The sequence below is a fragment of the Pelodiscus sinensis genome, chromosome 3 (genome assembly GCF_052426305.1).
Source record: "Pelodiscus sinensis isolate ZL-2025 chromosome 3, ASM5242630v1, whole genome shotgun sequence".
Classification (NCBI taxonomy): domain Eukaryota; kingdom Metazoa; phylum Chordata; order Testudines; family Trionychidae; genus Pelodiscus; species Pelodiscus sinensis.
In genome coordinates this window covers 19,029,555-19,050,812 of record NC_143054.1, presented here as the reverse complement: position 1 = coordinate 19,050,812, position 21,258 = coordinate 19,029,555, and positions in this window count along the sequence as shown.

The window sequence follows — 21,258 nt, the reverse complement described above, 5'->3', positions numbered from 1 at the left end:
TTATTCTTTACCATAATTTCAACTAATTTGCCCAGTACTAACGTTAGACTTACCAGTCTAATTGCCAGGATCGCCTCTAGAACCTGTTTTAAATAATGGTATCTGTGAGGGGGCCGACTCACCACCGCAGCACCACCAGCCGTCTGTCCTGGGAATTAGTTCTTTCTTGCCAGCTGGGTGCCTTCCTTCTGGTGGTGTCTCCCCTCTTTCTCCCAGGCACAGCATCCTCTTCGGGACACTCTCCTCCAGCAGTGTCCACATCAGTCTCTGAGCCCCCCTTCTGGGAGTGGTTGTTTATTCAGTGTGCCATATCTTAGGCCCTGAAGCCTGGGAGCTTACTCTGCCAGAGCTCCCCTGGCCCTGCCTTGCTTCCCCAGCCCGGCTTTAGCTCTAGGGAGCCTCCTGCTTCCCTGGCAGACAGGGCCTTACTGCCCTACATCCAGAGCAGCAGCCTAACCGCTTCCTCCCTTCGGGAGTCCTTCATTATATAGCCTCCAGCTGGGCCCTAATCAGTGAGGCCTGCCTCAGCTGGGGCTTTACTCCCAAGCCTTGATCAGAGCTGGAGTTTGCCCTTAAAGGGCCAGTGCAGGGCAAGCACCCTGTCACAGTGTCATATTCACTATTTTACCAGGGCTGGACTGAGGCATGGGCGAGCCAGGCAGCTGCCCGGGGTGCCAACTGATGGGGGGCGCCTGATGGCAGCTGTATGGGGTGCGCGGCATCCCTTATAGCTGCCATCAGGCGCCGTGCACCCAGCTCCCGCAGCACCGGCCCCGCGGTGCCGGTCAGAAGCGCCCTTCCCCCCACGGCCGCGGGGCCCTGCACAGCCCGGCGCATGTGCCAGCAGTGCTGGCCGGGCCAGGATGGGCAGCGCATGCGCCATGCGCCCCGGGGGGCAGGGCCCGGGCTGTGCACCAGCAGCCGTGGCTGGCCTGTGCATGCGTTGTGCACCCCGGGGGCAGCACCGCGCGCCCGGGCCCAGGGTGCCAAAAGGGCTCGGGCCGGCGCTGTATCTTACCATTGTTAGATAAAGAAGCTGGTTTAAAGGATAGGTTACAAATCACAGTTAATGGTTCTGCAATTTCTTATTTGAGTTCTTTCAGAACTCTTGGGTGAATGCCATCTGGTCTTAGTGATTTGCTACTGTTAAACTCAATTTGTTCCAAAACCTCCTCTGACACCTTAAGCTGGCACCAATTCCTCAGATTGTCACCTAAAAAGCATGGCTCAGGGTTGGGAATCTCCCTAACATCCTCAGCGGTGAAGATCAAAGCAAAGAATTGATTTAGATTATATGCAATGACCTTATTGTCTTTGAGTGCTCCTTTAGCATCTTGATCATCCAGGGACTCCACTGGTTGTTTAGCAGGCTTCCTCCTTCTGATGTGCTTAAAAACATTTCGCTATTACTTTTGAGTTTTTGGCTAGCTGTTTTTCAAACTCCTCTTTCCCTTTTCTTATTGTATTTTTACACTTAATTTGACACCAAGTAAGCAGACCCCTATGTCATTCTATTCCTTTCACCATAGTATCACAGAAAATACAAGTCACTTTGTTCCCACAAGACCAGACACAGGACAGGTCAATTCCTCCTTAGATCACTCTCCTTTATCCCATAAGGTAATCTGCAATCTGATTATGTAAGGGTATGTTTACACCAGCCCCCTAGTTCGAACGAGGGTGGCTAATGTAGGCATTCGAACTTGCAAATGAAGGCAGGGATTTAAATATCCTGGGCTTCATTTGCATGTTCCCAGGTGAGCGCCATTTTTAAATCCCCTTAGTTCGAACTGACTGCCCGCGGCTACACGTGGCAGTCAGAAATTAATCCGAACTAAATCCTTAGTTCAGATTAATGGTTACACCTCATTGCAGGAGGAATAACAGTTTGAACTAAGGGGATTTAAAAATGGTGGCCACCCGGGAACATGCAAATGAAGCCCGGGATATTTAAATCCCGGACTTCATTTGCAAGTTCGAATGCCTACATTAGCCACCCTAGTTCGAACTAGGGGGCTAGTGTAGACATGCCCTAATACACTTATTTAGGCTTTATTAACTACACGAAAAAGAAGCCAGAGATATGTTTATAATGGTAAGAATACTGAAGACACAGAGGGTACGTCTAAACTACATGCCTCTGTCAGCAGAGGCATGTAGATTTGTTTGTTCAGCAAAGGCAAATGAAGCTGTGATTTAAATGATCGCGGCTTCATTTACATTTACATGGCTGCCGCGCTGAGCCGACAGACAGCTGATCAGCTGTTTGTCGGCTCGCGCGCTAGTCTGGACGTTCCCCCTGTCGACATCAAAGCCCTTTGTCAGCAGCCCCGGTAAACCTCATTCCACGAGGAATAACGGGGCTGCCGACAAAGGGCTTTGATGTCGACAGGGGGAATGTCCAGACTAGCGCGCGAGCCGACAAACAGCTGGTCAGCCATGTAAATGTAAATGAAGCCGCGATCATTTAAATCGTGGCTTCATTTGCCTTTGCCTATCTGTCTAATCTACATGCCTCTGCCGACAGAGGCATGTAGTCTAGACACAGCCAGCCAGACAAAGAAATAAGCATAGGTTATTATTTCATAAAACTTGGATTCAAAGTTAACAGCCTTCTAGGTACAACGTCAGAGGCTTATCCCGTCTATGGCAGTTAGGGATCCTTGGCCTTGCATTTAAAAACACAAAACAAATCAGACAGGATCCTAAAAATCCTGTTTTCTTCCGGTAGGTAGCTTTGATCAGAAAACACAGCCATGAAACTGTTCATACTCCAGGGCTCACAGATGCAAAAGGTTGTGGGGGACGAACCTGAGAATTCTTTCGAGAGACAAGGTGAGTGGGGTCTTATCTTTTATGTTCTGTTGTTGAGAGAGAGATGCTTTTGAGCTACACTGAGCTCTTCCTCAGCTCTGTGTGGCTCAACAGCTCTGCTCTTGCTCCAACGGAAGTTGGTTCAACAAAAGATATTACCTCATCCATCTTGTGTCTCTAATATCCTGGAGTCACACAACTACAACAACATGGCAAGGTAATGTTTTTGTTGAAGTCATCTTGTATGCTTCATCCCTGAGTGGGAGCTTCCCTTTGTCCACATACTGTCTTCTACCTATTGTCTTGAGAATCCAGAAGTGTCCTCTAGACATGCTGCTGTTTAATGGGTATCAATTGACCTATCTCTCTCTCACAAGGGACTTAGGACCATGTCTACAGATACAGTGCTACAGGAGCACAGATCTACCAGTGTACCTGCTCTGCTGCAGTGCATCTGAAGAAGATGCTTTAGGCTGATGTGAGAAGCTTTCACATTGGCATAAGTGCGGAACGGAACAATACTATGTCAATGGAGCTTACGTTTCTCAGGTGAATGGTTTAATCACACACCTGAGTGACATAAATTATGCCTGAAGTATAGACATAACCTAGCTGTTGCTGGGGGCAATATTCAGCAGTGCTTAATGGATCTTGTTATGGGATTTGTCCAAGCCATGTGAGTGATGCAACACATATGTACTGACATTATTCTTAACATGAGAAATACAGAGATTTGCATATAAGTATTAGTCATCTGTTCACCAGTATTTAGGAAAGTTCAAACACTTCATATTCAGTTTTAATGACTTAATTTTAATAATGTTCCACCAGCATTAAACCTGACAGACTCTCCGTTGATACATAAGCCTATAATTGGCCTAAGCCTCCAGCATCGCAGATGGTTCTCAAGAACATGTAGTATGCTTTTGGGTTTTTATTGGACCAATAAAACTTGTTGTGAACTGCAGATGGTTTTCCATGTCTGGCTCTGTACATCCTTCTGGATAATAGAGATCAGGGGATAGTTTTTATGTGCTTAATCAGATCTTGGCTCTTGCTGAAACTACCCCCCACCATAGACCAATTAGTGATAAATATGATAGTGTTTTTTGTGATGTGGACACTTACATACTAGATGCTACTTGAGAACAGCTACTCATTTTTTGAAAAGGCTACAGCCTGAGTAGAGAGGGACATGATTCTTCCTCCACACCCTACCTCCTCAAACCACTTAGTTCTCTATAGTGTCTTTTTTATTAGTTTCCTACCCTTATTCTCCCAACATATTCTCCCCCTATATTCTCAGTCACATATTTAGTGAGAAAATTGATAACTTTTGAATGGTTCAGTAATTTGTGTTGTAGGATGCATAGGAATTCCTAGAGGAGGTGTTACAAGGGCATACTAACGTATGCTTCCCTCCCAAGAGAGACCACACACACAGTTTGTGACCTGCTCCATTTTCAATAGCCTGAGGCTTTTAATTTTAATTTTTTACACATATTGCTGCAAAGGAAACCACACTTGAAAATAGTTATTTTCCCCCCTCTGTGGTTCTTATGAAGGTTGCACTTGACAGTAGTCACAAAGTCACAGAAACGCTAGGTAACAAATGAGAAATGTTCCTTTTGTGACCCTAATGTTAGCAAGTGATAATAACCAGTGAACCATGAAATACAACTGAAATATTGTTCATGACTTTTCTGTTTTCAGAGATTAATTTTATGTTCTGAAATGAACTGACAATAATTTATTATTCTATTTTACCTAGCTTCCTCTGGGAAGCAAATATAAAAAAGCTTAATTTTCTAGTCCACTTGCATCAGTGTTCCCAGTGAAGAATCAGATATATGTGTAAATATTAAAGAGGGAATATGTGTAAATATTAAAGAGGGAATATTTAAAGTATAATCATTTTGTTTTGTCTTAGTCACAACTTGCATTGGTTGGGATACAAGGTGGCTAATGTTGAAAAGTGATATACCTTCCTATCACCAGGCTGTTAATAGTCATGATACTAATGACTATTACAAAGAAGTGTAGTAATTGCATTTAATTTTCAGTTACCTCTTTGCTTAGGATTTTTAACTTTCAGTATGAAACATTCTTCCATGCTTAAAAGCACAGATCCATTTTAAAAATTCAGAAATCTGTGTAACTCCTTTTGTTCACTAGCCCAGTGTGAAGTTATTCAGCATAGGGGAAGTCTTGTGACTTCTTACACAGTTCTGGAAGATAAGGCCTGAGGCTCCTTGGTGTGCTCTGAGTTGGGTGTCCGTGTGTGTGTGCACCTCCGCCAGACCCACCAAACCACCAAAAACCGGTGTTAGTCTGTAAAAAAAACATAGAACAGGATCACAGTTCAGCAGCCCCTCCTCTCTGCATGCAGCCTATATGCTGCTTCCAGCTCAGTCCCTGCTGAGACCCTGCTAGGGGAAGAGGGTACATCCTGGCAGGAACCAGGAAGTTCTTCCAACATGTCACAGTTTGTAGTCCACAACTTGTAGCTCCCAGGGCGGCTGCTGCTGCTGCTGAAGTGCACTTGACCTTGGGCTTCATCTGAAATTCTGAAAAACTATACATCTCAAAATTCCACAGCTAGCATTCTACTAGCGTTTCCACTACAAGCACATAGAATTTCTCATGTCAAAACCAACCACCTGGTCCATAAAGTCTATTAACTTGTCTTCCATTGTTATTGGCAAGCAAATCCATTTTAAGATGACTGTGCCAGCCTTCATCAACTTGAGTAGCATTCGCTTATTGCTGTTCATGGCATTACATGCAGAGAATTAGAACCCCATGAAAAACTCTTTATGAAAGTCTGCAATGTAACATCAAATTTTAGAATACAGACCTCTAACACACAACTAAGAAATATAGAGGAAGTCCCCCGGTCGGGGTGAGGGACTAGGCAGGTCCTCCCTCTCCGTGCGCTTGGATCTCTTGGGGCCCCGGTGTCCTCTGCTAGTTTCCGGGCTGGTCCTCCCTCTCCGGCCACCGCCGCTTGGGGTTCTATGGGCTCGGCCCTCTCTGGCCCTGTCCCGGGGTCGGCGTTGCCTTTCGTCACCTGCTCCCCGTCTTCCCCCGTGCTGGTCGGGGTGCCCCAATGGTCCGGCCGCTCCTGCCCCTGGTTGCTACCCTCTGCCCCTTCGGGGCATGGCCACCCCGGTCCTCGTCTCCACGTTGTCTTCCCCACTCTCCACCGTGTGGACGCTCTCCCCTCCCCCCAGTGTGCCGGCGTCGCGTTTAAATGCAGCCGCCGGCTTGCCACGCATGCGCAGCAGCGCGCGTGGCGATTGCTCGGCTCCCCACCCTGGCGCGAATGGGCAGCCCGCCCGTGCGCAGTAAAGGGGACGGGACTAACCCGTCTCACAGGGTATGGTCACAGAATTCTCATTGGGATTGTTCCCTAGTATCCTGATCATGCCATTGACTCCTGCCTTCTTGCTTGCTGGGGTTCCATCCAACTTCTGCTGGGCCAGATCCTCTGGACTCCACAAGCCACAGAGTTGGGGTAACTGTCCCCCCCCCCCAAGAGAAATGCAGACTCTGAACCTCTTCAGCTTTCGGAGGATGCAGTTCTAGGACTCGGCACCCAGGAAACCTACACCAAATAAATAAATCCATCTTTCTCTGTGTAAAAGTTTTACACAAGGAAAGCTCATCAGGATATTTGCCCTCTTTATCAATAAAGAGAGATTCTCACTGATTTCTCCCTCCACCCAGGTTACAATTATTTACACTGGACAAGAAAGGCCACAGGAATGTGTATGTTCGAGACAAGTTCACAGTAACACCCATACACAAAAGAAGAGGTTGTATAGGCTCAGGTGGTCTTGTCATTTAAAATACAGCCTTGGTAACTGTGAGTAAGAGAGTCCACTGGATGAAGGTTGAAGAAAAAAGAAAGAGGCCGACCCAGGAAGGGGTGGCAGTATGGCATGACATGTTAAAAATATAGTGTGACAGAAGATATGGCATTGGACCAGAGCACTTTGGAAGGAGTGGCCTTATTGAGTGGACTCCGTTTGATGGGAGTAACACAATGAAGAAAATTATTAGTGATGGTAAGTGTAGCACTTAGGAGCATTAGTTATAAACCAGGACCCCATTGTACTAGCTGCTTGCTATACAAATACAGTAAAAAAGGACAGTTCTTGTCCAAAAGATCTTACAATGTAAGTAGAACAAAACGCTCACAATGTGATGTCTGCAAAAGTCATGGTTTTTTTTTAATTTTCCTTTTGGGTTTAATTAGGAGAGGATCCAGTAAAAAGAATGGAGAGGAGTCACCAAATGGATGGAAGATGAGAGGGATGAGGAAGAGGAGTGAGGCAGGGAAGGAGTTGATACACACAGCCAATTAGCAGAGGACATAGAGTCAAATCAAAACAGGGAAAGTTCTCCAAATGATCAAAGGTCCCTGCTTGGCTGCTTCTGTCCTTGCTGGCTGGAGTCTCTGGCTGGATCCTTTTGGCAGCTCCCCAAGTCCACGTGTTGGGGTACAGCAGAAACAAGACCAGGGGCCTTATGGACAAAAGTTACATATGTCTCTCCCATACATTTCTGGGTCCAGGGCTTGCTGGGTGAAGGCATGGTGCTTATTGGGACCCATTTTCCCTCTTGCCAGTGCATCAGAATTTGACATCATTAAGATGGCTGGTATGTATAAGCGATCATTCAGATGAATGAGGGCTTGCAAAAGATTGCCCTTAATTTCTAGGGCCAAAGAGAGAAGAGGAAGGTTTGGAGTGCCTTTTTTTATGGCAAGATATAGGATTTGTTGTTGTTGTTGTTTTTAAATTAATGTTTAAATTTAGCTGATCATGGGCCTGATTCTGCCAGATGGTGGCCAAACTCTATTCTTCTTCAAAGTCAATGTAATTTAAGAATACTAAGCACTGAAAAGAAACTGCTCCTCCCCAAACAGCATCAGGCCCCATACAGAACACAATGGCATATCTTCTGCAGTAAAATTAAATAATTTTCAAATGTGAGTGCCTAAAGTTAGACTCCTAAATTCATGTCTAGACACATGGGCCTGGCTGGGTTAAATTGGAGTTCTTCATGTTCAGCAGTTCTGAAAATCAGAAAAAAGCTTATTGAAATGTCTGAATATGAGCATAGGTACTTAAAGTTGGCCACCCACACCTGCACATTTTGGCCTAAACATATTGGGTTTGGCAGCCATAGGTGTGTGTGTGTATGTGTGTGTGTGTACAAATTTCAGAAGTCTACAAACCTTGAAGTCTCCAGTACTAGACGGTATCACTTCAAAGATAAAACAATTACTGGTAATAGTAGGATTTTGAAAATATTCCTCAGCATTAATATTTGTATAAGTCATCTAAACACCAGGGTGATATGCTCCAGCTTGCCTTAGTTAGCTGCCAGCTGTTTACAAATTCCAGTCAGTTGTTTCCTGTCTTAATGATAATCCCTTTCTTTCTCTTTTCTCTTTTTTTTGGAATGTTCTGATTAAATAACTGTTCAAAGCAAAAGTGAAATTTTAGGTTCACTAATGTTAGATACCAAGGTCTCAGTTGTCAAGAATTAGCTCCTGTGCTGCTTGTCACCAGCTGTACAATAAACAGCCTTTGTGTTAGTAGTCAGAGATTACTTTTATTTGTGACAACTATGCTCATTATAGCTCCTACCTGAGGAGCCTTTTTGAAGATTTTACAGCAAAGCCCAAGCTACGTTTAAGTATACAGTTGGCATCTGAGTTAAAACAAACAGAAAAAAGGAGTCCCTCTTTTATCTTCAGAAATGACCAAAAGTGGAAAAATGTGAAGTGAATAAGTTACTAAATTGCATTTTCCCATCCTTAAGTATAGTACATGAGATACACGCATGATAGGAGTTGGGATTCAGTAAAAATGAAATACCAATGAGTGCATGTTCTGTATTTAGGAAGCTTTTGATGGTCATAGAAATTCTAATGAAATGTCTGTTATGTAACTTTGTGGTGTAGAGTAGCCATGAGCTCTTGGGCTTCAGGCCAAAAAAGGTGAAGAGAGACCCAATGTATGAACATTGGCCTTGGCAAGGAAAGTGTTGCTTACAATATGGCATGTGCAAATACTTCCCCTTCCTGACATATCTGAGATACAATAGAATTGGACAGTATTCATAGTTGAGCAATAAGGTCGTTCAGGAATATAGTTTGTCAGCCAGCAAAAGTACAGGATACAACATACAATACATACAAAGCCTCAAACCAGTGGATATTGTAGACACTGATCTTTGACAGGCAAGATCACCTCTTTACCTCTCTGAGGTGTTTCCATGTTAACCCTAGTATAGTGAAAGCTTTGCTATTTGCTATTTGCTATTGGGAGTTTTGGTTATTTAAAAATTCCAGTTAGCCAAGGGCTGGTCTACACTACAGGGGCAGAATGATCTAAGTTATGCAACTTCACCCATAGGTATAATGTAGCTGAAATCAACATACTTAGATCTACTTGCCACAGTGTCTTCACTGTAGCATATCAATGGAAGACTCTCTCCTGTCAACTCCCCTTTTGCTTCTCATTCTGGTAGAATACTAGAGTTGATATGAGAGCAATCAGCAGTTGATTTATTAAGTCTAGTATAGGCAGACAGGGGAGATTCCAGAAGACTGGAAAAGGGCAAATATTGTGCCCATCTATAAAAAGGGGAATAAGAACAACCCAGAAAACTACAGACCGGTCAGTTTAACGTCTGTCCCGGGGAAGATAATGGAGCAGGTAATTAAGAAAATCATATGCAAACACTTGGAAGGTAATAAAGTGATAGGGAATAGCCAGCATGGGTTTGTGAAGAATAAGTCATGCCAAACTAATCTGATAGCTTTTTTTGATAGGATAACGAGCCTTGTGGATAAGGGAGAAGCGGTGGATGTCATATACCTAGACTTTAGTAAGGCATTTGATATGGTCTCGCATGATATTCTTATTGATAAACTAGGCAAATATAACTTAGATAGGGCCACGATAAGGTGGGTGCATAATTGGCTGGATAACCGTAGTCAGAGAGTTGTTGTTAAAGGTGCTAAATCCTGCTGGAAAGGGATAACAAGTGGAGTTCCTCAAGGGTCTGTTTTGGGACCCGTACTGTTCAATATCTTCATCAATGATGTAGATATTGGAATAGAGAGTACGCTTATTAAGTTTGCAGATGATACCAAACTGGGTGGGGTTGCAACTTCTTTGGAGGATAGGGACATAATTCAAAATGACCTTAGCAAGTTAGAGAAATGGTCAGAGGTAAACAGGATGAGGTTTAATAAAGAGAAATGCAAAGTGCTCCACTTAGGAAGGAACAATCAGTTCCATACATACAAGATGGGAAGCGACTGTCTAGGAAGGAGCATGGCAGAAAGGGATCTAGGGGTCATAGTGAACCACAAGTTGAATATGAGTCAACAGTGTGATGCTGTTGCAAAAAAAGCAAATATGATTCTAGGTTGTATCAACAGGTGTGTTGTAAGCAAAACTCGTGAAGTCATTCTGCCGCTCTACTCTGCACTAGTTAGGCCTCAGCTGGAGTACTGTGTCCAGTTCTGGGCGCCACATTTCAGGAAAGATGTGGAGAAATTGGAAAGGGTACAGAGAAGAGCGACAAGAATGATTAAAGGTTTAGTGAACATGACCTATGAAGCCAGGCTTCATGAACTGGGCTTGTTTAGTTTGGAAAAAAGAAGATTAAGGGGGGATATGATAGCGGTTTTCAAATATCCAAGACTATGTCTAGACTGCAAGCCTCTTTCGAAAGAGGCTCTTTCGAAAGATACTTTCGAAAGAGCCTCTTTCGAAAGAGAGCGTCTAGACTGCACGTTGAACTTTCGAAAAAGCGGCTTGCTTTTTCGAAAGAAAGCATCCAGTGAGTCTGGATGCTCTCTTTCGAAGAAGCCCTATTTACATTGAAGACGCCTTCTTTCGAAAGAGGAACTTTCGAAAGAAGGCGTTCTTCCTCGTGAAATGAGGTTTACCGCCATCGAAAGAAAAGCCGCGTTCTTTCAATTTAATTTCGAAAGAACGCGGCTGCAGTCTAGACGCAGGTGAGGTTTTTTCGAAAAAAGACTACTTTTTTCGAAAAAACCCCTGAGTCTGGACACAGCCTAAAAGGGTGTCACAAGGAGGAAGGAGAAAATTTGTTCCTCTTGGTTTCTGAGGACAGGACAAGTAGTAATGGGCTTAAAGTGCAGCAGGGGAGGTTTAGATTGGACATTAGGAAAAAATTCCTAACTGTCAGGGTGGTCAAATATTGGAATAAATTGCCAAGGGAGGTGGTGGAATCTCCCTCTCTGGAGATATTTAAGAACAGGTTAGATAGACATCTGTCAGGGATGGTGTAGACGGAACTTGGTCCTGCCTTGAGGGCGGGGGGCTGGACTCGATGACCTCTTGAGGTCCCTTCCAGTCCTATTATTCTATGATTCTATGATTCTATGATTCCTGCTAGATCAATTGCTGACTCAACAATCTGGCCGGTAGTGAAGACACACCCTCTCTGAGCTGCACTTCCCAATGAAATACAAATGGTAAAACAATTAAAATACTATAAAATGAATAAAGTATAAAATAATATACAGGAACTCACCACTCCAGTAGTAGTATTGTACTGCACAGTCATTGGTTTGTGGAAGTCCTTTGGTGTACACAGGCAAAGTTTTCTACTAAATAGATTATTTTATGACACTATCTATTCATATGCTAGCACACATTGTACACCCAGATCACTAAAAATACACTAAAACTATACTGAATATAATTTAATCTTTCTTTGATTTATATGGTACTTCAGGATCTTGTAGTGCCTGAGGTTCATCATTATCAACATCAATTATCATTGTAGATGTGAAATGTAGAAGATTGGGCTGAATCTGTAATGGCCCTATGACATATTGTGGAAGCTGCTTTTTTGAATAAATCCCCAGTATCAGCTTGCTTAGTTGTCTTCTGCCTCTTTTGCATGAAAGTAGAATGCAGAATGTGCATTTGCTTAACTTCCTGGGCAGTGTATTAGCTCTGGTTCTAGATTGAAAATTTTGTATTGGGGGATATCAGAAATGCCAATTAATAGCACTTTCCAATTGGTAAAATGCTGGATAACACACTTTACTGTATTGACATCAGACTGAATGAGCAGTAGTACAGGTAGTGCCATTAAAAGTCCTGTTTGGACAATAGTTGTGGGGTTTAGACTGATGTGGTGTCACTTATACAAGGGGTCTAGAGGAGCTGGGGGGGGGGGCACACAGATGATATTAAGTTAAATTTGACACCTTTGTTTGCATAGCTCCTTCTCAAATGAGAGATGAGGGAGGATTTGTGGCTAGTGCTATCATAACATGCTGTGGTTCCTCTAAGCTTCCTACCCATCAGCCCCTGCTTCTGAGAGATTTGCAGAGAAAATACAAGTGAGACTAGCAAATAAATTTGCTTTTCAATGGGGAACACAGAGACGCTCACCCTTATTAACATGAACAAGCATTGACATTAACACAAAAAAGCATCTGTTGTCATAGGACAATTCTGTGCAAGAGTGCAGTCAGTAGCAAGAAGGAGACACTAATGGGGAAGAGTGGGAGGATGAGGAAACTACTGAAGTCTTTTGAAAGTATGTCATTGTCCATAGAGTACACCATGGTTTACAGCTATCAGTGAGGAAGAGTAAGGGTGCGTCTACACTTGCTCCCTAGTTCAAACTAGGGATGCAAATGTAGATGACCAAAATTGCTAATGAAGTGGGGATTTAAATATCCCATGCTTCATTAGCATAATTTCGCCCATGTGCTATTCCTCTCACCAGCTGATTCAAACCAGGAAGTGCGCTCTGGGACGTGTTAGTTCAAATCAAAACCTTTGGTTCAAACTAACGTTATGCCTCATTTTTTGAAATGCAAATTTATTTGTCAGTCTCACTTGTATTTTCTCTGCAAATCTCTCAGAAGCAGGGACTGATGAGAAGGGAGCTTAGACGAACCACAGCATGTTATGATAGCACTAACCACAAATCTTCCCTCATCTCTCATTAGAGAAGGAGCTATGCAAACAAAGTTGTCAAATTTAACTTCTTATCATCTGTGTGCCTCATTTTTTGAGGAGTAACATTAGTTTGAACCAAGGGGTTTGATTTGAACTAACGCGTCTCAAAGCGCACTTCCTGGTTCGAATCAACTGGTGAGTGGAATAGCGTGCGGGCGAGATTATGCTAATGAAGCATGGGATAGCTAAATCCCCGCTTCATTAGCAATTTTGGTCTGCTACATTTGCATCCCTAGTTCGAACTAGGGAGCAAGTGTAGACATACCCAAATTTAATATTCAAAAGTTCCTAAGTCCCATTTTAAGAAAGGATGTCAGTATATGAGTGCCTAAAGTCTCATTGAATGTTAGTAGGGCTGAGGCTTTTAAGTGCCTAAATCATTTCTACATATGGGATTCTGGCTCCTGAATCTCTAAGTGCTTTTGGAAAATTTTACTCTGATGCTTCATATACAGGGGACTAATGAATGGGGTATAGCAGATAATATGATTTTCAAAATTTTGAGACAATCATTAATTTACCATGAAATTCACAGTTTTGGGTTATATTGGCTTTTTCCTAGATTCCCAGCTGTCATCTGAATACTCATGAATAATGAATAACAAATAACATGACACTGCAAAATATTAGCAAAACAAATAGTGGTTTTATTTTTTTAAAACACGACCCACATGAAGTCATTTTGTTACTCTTTTTTCCGAGTTCTGTTTCTTTAATTCTTGTTATGAAAAGTCAGCACATAGTAGATGATGAGTAACCAAAGGATAGTACAGTATTCCAGTTTAAACTTTAATGACCAGTGCAGGTTTTACTTGTGACAAAGAAAGTTCTATCTGGAACTGAACAGGAAGTATCCCAGTGAAACGAAACTAGCAAATTATGGCATTTCCCCCAGCTGGGAGCAAAATAATGTTTCCCTTAGGAAGCAAGAAGCTATTTTTTTTCTTTTTGCAGGAAATAAACTGATTTCTCTGAGTGGCAAATGAAACTTGTTTGTCACAGCAGAGGAGAGAACCGAAGGTCAGAGCGTAAATCCTGCTTGCTGTGACACATTTTCATGGGCTGGATCAGCTTTCCTTGATTGACAAAACTGACACTTGTTTGTGGCAGTGTCATCGCTGTGTTGGTCCCAGGATGTGAGAGAGGCAAGGTAGGTGAGATAATACCTTTTATTAGACCAACTTCTGCTGGAGGAAGATATCAGGCTTTTGAACTGCCTAGAGCTCATCATTATGTATGGAGAAGGAAAAAAAGTTAAATGCAAGCTAGGACAGGAAGTTGGTCCAATAAAAGATATTACCTCACCCATCTTGTCTCTCTCCTATACTGGAGCTAACATGGTTATAGCAATACTACAAACATGTTGTGATACCAAAGTTTCTCAGTAACCGGTTTGTGGCAGCCTTCTTGCCTTTTCCTGAGATTTTTCTGTCACAATTTAGGAGGGTAGCAAGTCGGTCCCTGATATCATAAAGACTGGGACAGACTATGAAGCGCACAGACTAATACGTTGTAAGAAGCCCCTGGAAATTGACCAGGCAAAAAGGGTTAGATTGTTAGGCAAAAGGGGTTTGAAATGGGACATTAAGGATTAGCAGGTAGTTGTCTCTTATGAATTGTTGTAATGAGCTATTACAGCCAGGGTTCCTGTTAAGTCCATGTTTTTTTTAATGTCTACTCGTCTTATGAATTTAAGCTCTCAGACTGGCCTTTTGAAGGTGTTGCTACTCTGAGTTGTTTTCCTGCCATGCTTTTAGCTTGCATTTGTACATTTAAATTTCCTGGAAAGTTTGCTTGGGTTTGTGGATGCTAATACTCTGCATTACTGCATGTTGTTCTGCAAAGGGTTAACTTCAAACTCTTATAAGTAATTTACACTGTCAGGTCCTGATCCCACACTTGTTGAGGTCAATAGGGGTACGTCTAGACTACCGCATTTTGTCGACGGAAGTTTTGTTGACAGATACTGTCGACAAAACTTCCGTCGACAAAGAGCGTCCAGACACATTGAGTTCTGTCGACAAAGCAAGCTGCTTTGTCGACAGAACTCCGTAGTCTGGACACAATGTTACAGGCAATAACACCTTCTGTCGACAGAGTTCTGTCGACAGAAGGTGTTATGCCTCGTAAAATGAGGTATACCAGCGTCGACAAATCTGCTGAGTTCTGTCGACGTTATGTCGACAGAACTCAGCGGTAGTGTAGACGCTGGTATAGTTTTGTCGACAAAAGTCCACTTTTGTTGACAAAACTAGGTAGTCTAGACACACCCTAGGAGTCCTTCCATTGGCTTTGATGCAGTTTGCATCATACCCGTGTGCTCTTTGGTTCAATGTTGTTGGTTTTTTCTATTTCCCCTCTCCCTTTAATAATTATTTATATTTGTTTTCTTATGGCCCCTCAGAAACAGCACTTTCAGCAGAATAGCAGACTAAGGCCTTGTCTACACTACAGGTTACTTCAGTATAACCTACGTTGCTCAAGGATGTGAACAGTCCACACCCCAGAGCGACATAAGTCACACTGATCTAAGCTCTGGTGTAGACAGCACTACGTTGGGGGGAGAGCTTCTCCTGCCAACATAGCCTCTGCCTCACAAGGAGGCAGAGTTTATTAATGGGAGAGCTCTCTCTGGTTGGTTATGGGCATTTCCCCCACAAGTACTACAGGAGTGCAGCTGTGCCTGTTAGTGCTATAGTGTAGATGTAGCCTAACTTTTAAGAACAGGAGTTATATGGGGAATATATATCTGGGATTTCTGTCTCATCTACAGTTCTCTACTCCTCACTTCTCATCTAAAGGATCCATTCTGGACAAGTGGGATTTCCTTTGGGAGAGCTATAATAATTTTATTATATTAGAAGTTATTGTATTAGAAGTTTAGAAGACAAGCTGGATTCTTTGTTTCCTAGACTTGTAAAAAGTTGAAGCCTTTATTTGCCAAGAGATTTTATGTATAGTTTATAAAGATCTGAGGCAATGAAAACAGAGATGGAGAGTCTAAGAGCAGTTTATCATCAAGGCAATCTATCTTTGCAACGCTAATTCAACATTTTGCAGAATAACACTAGAGCAGGAAATTTGCAAGTCGGGGGATTTCAGTAAAGAGAGAGAGATCAGGCCCTATCTGTCATATTTACTCACTTCTTGAGGCTATGTATAAGAGAAGATCTGCTTTTACATGGTGAAAAAATGTTTCATGTTCTGGAGTATATCCAAGGCTATCTATTTTTCTATAAACTTACTTATTTATATGGCACTCATCACCCTGGAGTCTGAGTGCTTCCTTGGTGAATCATGCCACGTAGCACATCTTTTTGTGTGTGTGAATTATTTGATAAGGGCAGTGTTTTGTCATCAGTTAGTCTTTTCTTCTGGATAGTGGTATGTGTATTTTCCAAACAGCATCTCTTAGGCCAATCGGCTTCCTCACCGGAATTGTGATATCCATAAAACAGTATTTTTGAAAATTGGAGAATAAGTTGATATGCTTCATCGAGCAAAGCTTCAGGCTGTTTTTTTATTATTGCAAATATATTGTGTTAATTATGATGAAGCCAAAGGATTTTTAAATAGAAAAAACAATGGTATCTTGAATTCAGTGGGCTGCGGAGAGGACCTATTTGAAGATCTCTCACAAAATTATCATTCTGAATAATGGTGGTGGAGTTAAATATTTTTTCTTCTTCTGATATGCAGCTTGCTTTGGCTATACTTTCCCTTTTTTAGACTTTTATATTATAGTACTTTTGGCAGTATAATATATGGCACTTGAATGTAGATTACACTATTCTTCATACACCTCCATGGTCCGACAACCTTGGGGCCTGAGTGGTCCCAACAGCAGAGATTCTGGACCAGGAGAGACCCACCCTGCTCCCTGCTGCAGGCCCGCTGCCCCCAAACTTGTTGGGGCTATGTTCACTGGTGTCCCTACTCCATTGGGGTTGTGCTTCTGCTGCTGGCCCAGGCTGCACTCTCAGACGCCAGTCTGGGCTGCACTCCTGGGTGCTGGCCTCACTGACTCTGGCCCAGGCGAGGCTATGCTCTGCATTATGCAGGCCCAGTTGGGACTGTGCTGCCAGCCTCTGCCAGCCCCGCTGCCGCCAGCCAGGTGAAGCTGCGCTCCCTGCTGTGCCAGCTCTGCTGCTGTCAGGGCTGTGCTCCAGAACAGGGCTGCGCTCCCTGCCACTAGCCCCAGTGGGGGGCTGTTCTCCCCACTATGCTGGGCCTGCCATCATTGGGGCTGCACTCTCCTCTATCACCCCAGTCCCTGAACCTGACCAGTTGGGGCTCTCTGGTCCAGCAACATCTGTGGTCCTTCCAGACTACAGATGTTGCTGAAGCAGAAAGTCTTGGATTTTGGAGGTGCAACCTGTAGTAACATCATTTAGGAAGATAAAATAGTAATAGATTTTGTATAATATAATATTTTCCACTTATCACCTTCCATTCAAGGATCTCAAAGCACTTTACAAATATTAGTGACTCTTTAAGTTATAGAAAAATAAGTATCCCCATTTACAGATAGGGCAAGAGATAATACAGAAATATGAATAGACGGACATGCTCCGAGAACTAGTGGCAGAATGAGGAATGGAAATCAGATCTCCTGAATTTCAGGAAAAAGATGCACAAACATGTTTATATTTCCTCTCCACTTGATTATTGCAAAAACTGTGGGCTACATAGAACTCCCAGAACAAATATTTAACACATTTTCCATTTTTTTAAAGTCTCTTCTCCCCTTTCTTTAGAATGTTGGCTTGTGAACTTCAGCATACACAGCACATCCTGGTCACACATGAATCAGAGGGGAAGAATGGGCTTGTCTGAGGTAAGGGTTCTGTTTCTGGCTCTGCCAATAGCTTTCTGATGAGCTTGAATAAGTCATTTCATTTCCCTCTATTTTCAGTGCTCCGTAAGTAAATGGGGGTGATACTATTTCCTTTGTTGGCCTTGTCTATTTATATTTTAAGCTTATTGAGGAAAAGGGATTGTCTTTTATTACATGCAATGTCTAGTGTACAAGCGGCTATGATATTGATTGGGTCCTCGGTGTTACAATAATAATAATAGTAATTAATAATAAACAGTGATAAGGCCAATTCTTCATCTGAACTCTCATAGAAACATCAATGAGAATTGTATTTGTGTAACTGATGAGCAGAACTGAATTCATCATGACTGATTCAGTAGAAGGGCTTGTGTAGGCTGAGCCTCTTTGTAAAGAAGCACTCTACATAGCCTTGGGTGGTGGGTGCTGCTGAGAAAGGAAATACAAAAGGAGTTGGGAGAACTCTATTGATGGTGCAAATTAATAGGTTAACATTTGAGATGGGCTCTAATTGCAAAACTCAGATTATGATGTAAATCCAGTACTTAGTGAGCTTCAGGCCCCGTATTAGTGACAGAATCCTTCTTTCGTATAAATGGACAAGTATGGCTTTGGCCAACTAGCCTACCATGTACTTTGCTCACAATGTATTTTATTTTGTTTTGCTCTTGATTAATACTTCACTCTTCTGTAAGCTGTCAAGCAAAGAGACATCAGGCACTTCAGAGGGAAAGCCCAGCAGTGGCTAATAGCAGGGCTAGTGCTATTACTACCGAGGAAAATAGTAGAGGTAGCAAGAGACACTGATGAAACTGACACCGAGATTCTGACACGGTAAAGATTAGTTTACATGAAAATTACTCCCTCATGTACACCAACAGAGACCTCCAGTAAAAATCCCATCACCTGCTTGCCCCTTATGGAATGCTATGCAGTGAGCATGTTTTTAATATTTAATTTAACTCTTTTTTCCTCCCTAGAGATTCAAAACCTACATTTTGAATTCCTTCATTGTAGTCAACTTTCCATATCAGACACCGTCTCTGTGACATCCTAATGACAGCCTCGTGGCAATCTCTCACAGGCCTCTCTGTACCTTCCTTCATGCAACTCTTTTTGCTTGGAATACCAGCCCCCAGGAGTTTGTTCCTTGCTACATTCAAATCCCTCCTTAAAACTCACTTCTGCTGCAAGGGTATAAGAGGCAAATGTTGAGAAAAGGAATGACACTGACCATCCAGACACTTAAGCATGTGCTGAACTTTAATCAGGTGACTACTCACATTGACTGCATCTTGCAAACACTTATGCTTAACCTTAAGCATGAAAACAATCCTACTTCTTATACTGGGACTACTATTTAAAGTTAAGCATGTGTATAAGTGCTTATATTATCAGTGCCTTACAGAATAACTGATCTCTTGGTTATTTGTCCATAAGGTCATGTTGCATGAAGATAGCTCTTCTTCAAGACTGCTTTGATTTCTCTTGTTTATAACATGTCCAGTATATTTTACTGTGTCTGAAAAATTTTATAATTTGAAACCAAAAGAAGTTCAATTTGATAACTCTCTGGTAGAAGTGAGATGCACGGCAAATTCTAAAAGTTAATCAGCTACTGCTCCAATGAGCTTATGGATGACCCTTAAAAAGCAAAAAATGATGTAACTGATTTTAATTAAAAAAATATGTTGCTCTGCTCCAAAAAGCACCAGTGAATGTAATCATAAAATTTTACCCTGATGCCTTTTATTGTGATAAATGTATATTAATAGCATTCAATGAAAGAATGACTACAGCTTAGCCTCTAGAGTCTACTGTATGGTCTAGACAATTTGAATCAGATACATAAATAGCATATCACATGCAAGGACGTAGTTGCATTACCCTCTGCATTCTCAAGGATAATGTAGTAAGACTTCAGCACTGATGCTTTTTAAATGCTTTCATTATGGAATGCTGTATATGCATGCAGTTTATTCAGTTAATTTTCAATTTTGATTGTTGTTTTATTTTACATTTTCCCCCTTATAAGCCCAGAATTCCACCATTTTAACTATCCTAATGTAAATTTCCCAGTGCATATAGGAACAGGACCACATTTGTATCTGGTACCAGTCGATTGGCTTCAGTGCTTCAAGCCCACTGGGGTGAATTTCATACTCCTAGCGTTACAAAAAATACAACTGCAATTTTAATGTTTTTTATGTAGATGGAAAGGAGACTTTAAGACTTACCAGTACTGCACTGTTAAAGTAGAGATGTAAAACAAACCTAAAGGAAATCCTTAAGAGATTTCTTTAGATAAAATGCCATAAACTAAAGTGGATATTGCATCATAAATTTTATCTATAAGGAAAATCATTTATGGGTTTCATAGTGAGTAGAAATATTAGGACGATGTTTTCTGATATATCAGGCTCACGGTGGACAAACCTTTAGTTTTTGAAAGTATGGGTAAGTATGCAATAAGTACTGAGATCTCCAGCCTGTTTGGGGCTCTGGCCCTGGCTGGGGCTTCCAGCTGGCTCCCCGGGCTGGTTCCCAGTCGCCATACTCCGGGCTGGCTCCCACTCTTTGGTCTAGCAGCATCCATGCTGGACCATGAATATTGCTGGACCAAAGCGTGCTGGCTTTCAGAGGCTCAACCTGTAATAAGGATCCAAATAGAGATGTCTATATCATATGTTCTTAAGAAAAAGGATAAAATCATTCATGTTGTGAATGGACACTGACACTACGTGTCCCACTGAGGCATAGTTTCTCAGAGTATTGATATTTCTTACAGTTATATCATGAGTCTAGCAGTGGTTTCTGCTTTTAGCTAAAGCATCAGCTCCTGGAATCCCGACTGCATGAGAATATCAGCTTTATTTTTTGAAAGTAAACAACCAGACCTCATGAGGTCAGGAATAGCTTGTGTCCATCCATCAGACTCAGAAACTAGAACAAAAAATATGCCCTTTCTCTATGCCTATTTGCAGGGCTTGACAAAATGGCAGCGAAACCTATTCGCCAGCCCTGCACTGTGCATGCGCAAGACCTGCATTGCGCATGCGCACGCCGCCGGTAAACAGGGCAACTGCCTGAAATCTACTCGCCATGAGTGAGTAGATTCAGTGATTTGTTGAGCCCTGCCTATTTGTAAAATTTCTGGGGTTTTTTCCCAGTTACTCTTATGTTTGTGGGTGGGCTGTCTCATGGTGTTTGAATGCTTAGGCCAGCAATGCTGTATCACTCAAGAACACAACCTCTGCTTTAACTCACAGCTGACAACCAGGCTGTTACACTTTTCTTGTCTAACTGGGAAGAAGACGGGGTTACGCAGAGAAAACAAAGAGTGCCTTTTCCTTTTTTTTAAAAAAATGAAGTTAACACATCTTTGATCTGTAAGATTGAATTCATGAAATTGGTTCTTGCCCATCGCAGACTAGAGGGCTTAACATTTCATAAAACTCTCATTCCTCAAATTCCATTCCCAGGACCTGGAAATGATGTTTTGGAATACAGTATTGTCAGAGAGATCCTCTGCATTTATTTACATACTGGTTTATCAGCATATAAGACTCT